General features: G+C 41.9%; 1 pseudogene; it reads right to left on the bottom strand.

Moving 5' to 3' along the window:
* Window positions 1–2,607: 2,607 nt before the first annotated feature.
* Window positions 2,608–3,497, bottom strand: LOC112649064 (spliceosome-associated protein CWC15 homolog; annotated as a pseudogene).
* Between the last annotated feature and the right edge of the window lie 2,466 nt (window positions 3,498–5,963).

Below are 5,963 nucleotides of genomic sequence, written 5' to 3'. Positions count from 1 at the left end.
CCTATATCATGCAGGGAATATGGCCACCCCTCAAACACTTGTTGACGGACAGATTGAATCCTCTCCTGACCCCTCTCCTCCATTTCCATCTCTTTACCCTCTGTTTTCAATCTCTTCTCCATCCTTTAACATTTTTCACCAGCATTTAAACAAACCCAACTCTTTCCCATTAAAACAACACCCACATAATCAATACCTCAACTCTGGCCCTTTTCTAGACATTGATTGTCTTTTCTTCTTCCTTCTCAATCATGCTTCTCAAAATAATTGTCTATATTTACCATCTCCAAATCTTGCTCTCCTATCCACTCCTCAACTGCAGCAATCTGGCTTTGACCTCTATTACCCAATTGATTTTAGTCTTGACAAAATTCAGTCCTTTTCTTTATGGCATATCTTTAGTATTGAACACTGTTGACCTCTATCCTCCTTCCCTGTGCCCTCAAAATTATCTTTCTGTGACATGGATATGACTGCCTTGATAGAATACAATCCTTCTATTACTTTCTTGCTCAGTTTCTACCCCCCTCTTGTCCTTCAGTCCTATTTACTTGGAAGAACCCCGTCACACTTCTGTTACTGAAAGACCGCATGGTTTTCCCCATGATGTTCATTTTCCTCATCCATAATGAAAAATAAAACCAACTTGTTCAACCATGGGTGTGTTCCTGGTGGTCATTGGTTGAAGGACACTGATGCTTTCAAGCTGCCCAAATATTTGGGGGCATAAGAAGCACTGGCAGACATCAGAAAAGCTAAAATTGAAATATGGAAAAATTTCACTCCTCCACCTTCACCTCACAATCCAACATTACTTGACATCCATTCAACTGAACTTATCGTAAAAACACAATGATTCAATTCTTCTAACATAGACCACTGGAAGAATCCTATACAGAAAATGTTTCTTAGAAGTGGGGTCTGGCAAGGGCCAGTCTGAACAATGTAGAACTGAGTAAATCCAGATCATGTGGATGGCAGAGTAAAGTTTTCTGTCTTGTGTTAGGAAATGGGTGAACCTGGTTATATGGCTTCAAAGTGGTCCCTTTTTTGTAAACTGCATGCCCAGAAAGGCTAGAGCTTTATGAGGCTTCATAGAGAATTGAGATATAGGGTTTTTTTTTTTTTTGGTTTTTCCTTGTGGCATTCATAAAGGTTCTACAAGGAAGAGACAAATTTTAGATGATGGAGTTGATCCATCTGAAAGTAGACAGAGAAGAAAATACAGCTTTCCTAATAGGACCCCTGCAGACTACATTCCAAGATGGCTGAATCAGACAACTGTGCAATGTGTACAAGCCTAGTTATCTGTCCAATGTGAAGGTAGGACCAGTTAAGGCAGAAACCTAAGAGGAGCCAAGCCTGATCCTCCCAGCCTCTTCTAAGCACCTCAGGCTGGACATTCCCTGCCTGGGAAAAATACCAGTTATCCCCACAAACCCTCTCCATCCCAATCAATTGTTTTGAATTATCCTAAAGCAGAAACCAAGGAAGGTCATTAAGCTCAGAGCCAGGGGGTTGGATTTAGCAACAAGGATTGAAAAGCCACCTACCCTGAAATCTACTATTTAATAACTGTCCTGTTTAATCATTAGTCTATACAATTGACCAGAAGCAAAGATATTCCCAAACTCCTGAGTTGATAAAGGGATCATCTTGCTGGAGAAACTTCCAGCCTCACAATGAAGGACCTGAGTGCTTACCCCACCACACACGTAGCCTACCATCAGGAAGGAGGCTGCTCCACCCCCAGAAGGGGACTCCTTCCCTGTGCCCTCCTCAGATGTGGACAAGACAAGGGTGGACAAGGTTTATCTTCCTAGAGAGCAGAAACCAGGGGCAGCAGAAATGTGGTCCAAGCAACCCATTCCTTCATTGGAATCGGGAGCCCCTGTCTTCTTCTCTCCAGTAGAATGTGAGATATGTGACACTTTGGGGATCACCATGGGTGATTTCTCCCCTTCTTTTTTTTTTTTTATTTTTTTTTAATTTTTTATTTATTTATGATAGGCACACAGTGAGAGAGAGAGAGAGAGAGAGAGGCAGAGACACAGGCAGAGGGAGAAGCAGGCTCCATGCACCGGGAGCCTGACGTGGGATTCGATCCGGGGTCTCCAGGATCGCGCCCTGGGCCAAAGGCAGGCGCCAAACCGCTGCGCCACCCAGGGATCCCTCCCCTTCTTTTTTTTTAAGATGTACTTATTTACTTTAGAGAAAGAGCGAGAAAGGGAGAGCGTGAGTAGGAAGAAGAGCAGAGGGAGAGGGACAAGCAGTCTCCATACTGAGCACGGAACCGAACCTGGGGTTTGATCCTAGGACCCTGAGCAGAAATCAAGACAGACGCTTAACTGACTGAACTACCAGGCATCCCTCTTCCCTTCCTTTTCGAAATGGACATGATATAACAGGTACTCTGTTATCTTACTCTCATCTTGTTTTGGGACTATTGGGGGTGGGTCATGTTCTCCTTTAAGTGCAGGTGAAATTATGAATTAATAAGTGTCACATGCAGAAATAAACAAAAGGAAATAACATCACCCAGAGGTATTGCACTTGAAGCTTGGTATAAAACAAGGATGAGACTTTTTTTTTTTTTTTACTGTGCAACGTTTTATAAGCTGTATACATTTCAACAAAAAAGTTGGGGGCACAGATTTAGATATTTTGAGTTTTGAAAATATTTATTACAAGAAGATTCCCTTTCCCATATTAAAAGGAAAGCATATTACTGGAAATATTCAGAGGATGAAAACTAGGTTAAACCAATTCCCAAGTCCTCATCAAATAAAGTTATCAATAAAGGAAAAGACAGTTTGGAACTTAAAATTAGGGAGGCCTATACACAATTTAGATGGGGAAAGAGAAAAACAGAACAAAGTGAGAATGATTGTTTACACCTTACAGTCTTTAATTAAGCAATAAAACCGTACTATTTAATATATTTCTCCATGAACTTTTTGTGAAATTCAGATCGCAGTGTATCATTTACAAATCTTTTGTCTTTATTCTGATCATCTACACCTTTTGCACAGTTCTAAAACAACATCATCATCCCACCTTCTTTTAACTTTGAAGTTGGCCTGAGGCTGGGATGGACCAGTGAGATTAAGGAGAGGGTTTCCACTCAAAATGTTTTCCATACGTATTCTTTCTTCTTCAGCTTTCTGTTCTTGTTCCTTCCTGGCCTGCTCTTCAGCTGTTTCTTTTTTAATTTTTTCTAGTTCTGCAAGAAGAGCTGCAGTGTCATCATCATCACTCTCTTCTTCAAAATCTTCATCCTCGTCTTCCTCATCTGTTAGAGGTTCATCTGCATCAAGGTTGGCAGCAGGAATCTGGTCTAACTGAGGCTTCTTTGACACCAACAAGGAGGTTGTATGTTTTCTTCTTGGACAGTCTCTTTTTTTTTTTTTTTTTTTTTTTTGACACCGACGAGGAGGCTTGTCTCCTTTGAGAAGTGGTTGAGTGCCTTTGGCATAGTGCATGTGATAGTGACACTTTAGGGAGCATTTTTGCAATAAAACAAAAAGAAAGAAGAGAATGTGTGGATGATAGGCAGGTGGTGAGGGCCAGAGAAGTGGGAAGGGGTTGGACTATAGTACATCAGTAGTTGTTGTTTTGAATACTTTGTGCATCATTTTTCCATATTTTGATGAGATTGGTGGCACTGGAATGACGATCTGTACACAATGAATTTTCAATCATTTGGGTTATTTCCTTAGGATAGAGTCTCCAAAATGGAAATCTCTAGGTTAGAGGTTACAAACAATCTCATGGCTCTTACTAAATATTTGAAAACTGCTTCCCAAGAGGATTCAAGCAATTGGAACTCCTACCAGAATATGGGAGACTATTCCTGGATATGTCATCAACCACTTCTGAAGTTTAATGCACCATAAATACATCCTTCAGTTTTGAAGGTATAGGCGAGCCTCTATGGTGATGATCCTCTATGTAGATTGACAAGAATGGTCTCCCATGGAGCACCTGAGAGGCTCAGTCGGTTGAGGGTCTGACTCTTGGTTTCAGTTCAGGTCCTGGTCTCAGGGTCCTGAGATCAAGCCGAGAGTTGGGCTCTGCACTCAGCAGAGAGTCTGCTTGAAGATTGTCTCCCTCTGCTCTCCCTCTGCTCTCTCTCTCTCTCTATGAAATAAATAAATAAACCTTTAAAAAATTGTCTCCCAAAGGATTTTCTTTTTTTTAATATTTTATTTATTTATTTATTTATTTATTTATTTATTTATTTATTTATGAGAGAGAGAGAGAGAGGCAGAGACACAGGCAGAGGGAGAAGCAGGCTCCATGTAGGGAGCCCGATGTGGGACTTGATCACAGGACCCCAGGATTACACTCTGGACCTAAGGCAGGTGCCAAACCACTGAGCCACCCAGGGACCCCCTCCCAAAGGTTTTATTTTTGATTCATGTAATAAAGTTGTACCCCCAAACAGGATCTTCTCTCAGTTTCCCTCAGATCCATTCTACTGCCTCCACCAGAGGAATTAACACATTTATTTTTCCTCTTAGGGCAGTGATTTTCTGGCTGCAGCCCTTAGCATGATTCTAATTCCAGCCCTTTCCTCTTGAGCATTTCATTCAATCAGAATCCTCTGAGTTGGCACCTGAGACATCAAAATCAACTCTACTGCAGCATGTCATGAGGCATCTCAGGGCCTCAGGTAGATATACTTTATAGATGATCAGCTTAATTTCATCTTAGCACTAATTGGCTCCTAAGTCATACTTTTCTGAGTTTGGGAAACATAAACAAAGGTTTTAAACCTGAAACTCTAAAAGATACATGCTCGGGGGTGTCATTAATCCAAAACTCACAGTCTGCAGAGAAGGGAATGGAATATCAAAAGGCTAAGGGCCAAGTGCACACAGTTAGTGAGCCTTGGACTTGGAATGCCAGTCAGTGCTCCCTATATGTTATGCTACTGCCTTGTTTCAGCCCATTTCACTCCAGGCTGGGCAGCTTATCTCCCACAGGTCTGGCCCTTTGTCCTATCTTGGCCTGCTCCAGGGGCAATTTCCCCGAATCCAATAGCAACAGGATCTATGATGGTTCCTAACATAGCAGTTACTCATTGCCAGGTCCACACATCCAGAAACATCCAGCTGCCTTCGCCTCTAGGCTCTACAGCTTGGGTAAGACTGGAGTTGCTCTCAAAGCTGGGACAGATCCTTCTCCCTGATAGCCCTTCCAGGTCAGGAGCTTGGAAGCACCCTTCCATTTTATCATGCTCTCCTCCCTCTAGCTCTCCCCTCATTGCTCCATCTGTAGGGAAGGAAAAATTCTTCCTCTATCATTCAAGGTCTTCCAGCTGGACTAAGAATTAAATACACATGAGACAGAATAACAGGAGACAAAATTTTTTTAAGATTTTATTTTATTTTATTTATTTATTTATTTATTATTTTTTAATTTTTTTAATAATAGATTTATTTTTTATTGGTGTTCAATTTGCCAACATACAGAACAACACCCAGTGCTCATCTCGCCAAGTGCCCCCCTCAGTGCCCGTCACCCATTCACCCCCATCCCCCGCCCTCCTCCCCTTCCACCACCCCTAGTTCGTTTTCCAGAGTTAGGAGTCTTTATGTTCTGTCTCCCTTTCTGACACTTCCCACCCATTTCCTCTCCCTTCCCTTCTATTCCCTTTCACTATTACCTATATTCCCCAAATGAATGAGACCATATAATGTTTGTCCTTCTCCGATTGACTTATTTGACTCAGCATAATACCCTCTAGTTCCATCCACGTTGAAGCAAATGGTGGGTATTTGTCATTTCTAATGGCTGAGTAATATTCCATTGTATACATAAACCACATCTTCTTTATCCACTTATCTTTCGATGAGAGACAGAGAGAGCATGAATGAAGGGGCGGATGGAGAAGCAGACTCCTCACTGAGCAGGGAATCCAATGTGGGGCTCAATCCCAGGACCCTGAGATCATGACC

Source organism: Canis lupus, chromosome X, assembly GCF_003254725.2.
Source record: "Canis lupus dingo isolate Sandy chromosome X, ASM325472v2, whole genome shotgun sequence".
NCBI classification, from domain to species: Eukaryota; Metazoa; Chordata; class Mammalia; order Carnivora; family Canidae; genus Canis; species Canis lupus.
The sequence above is the reverse complement of the archived record's forward strand: the minus strand, read 5'-3'. Positions and strand labels throughout refer to the sequence as shown.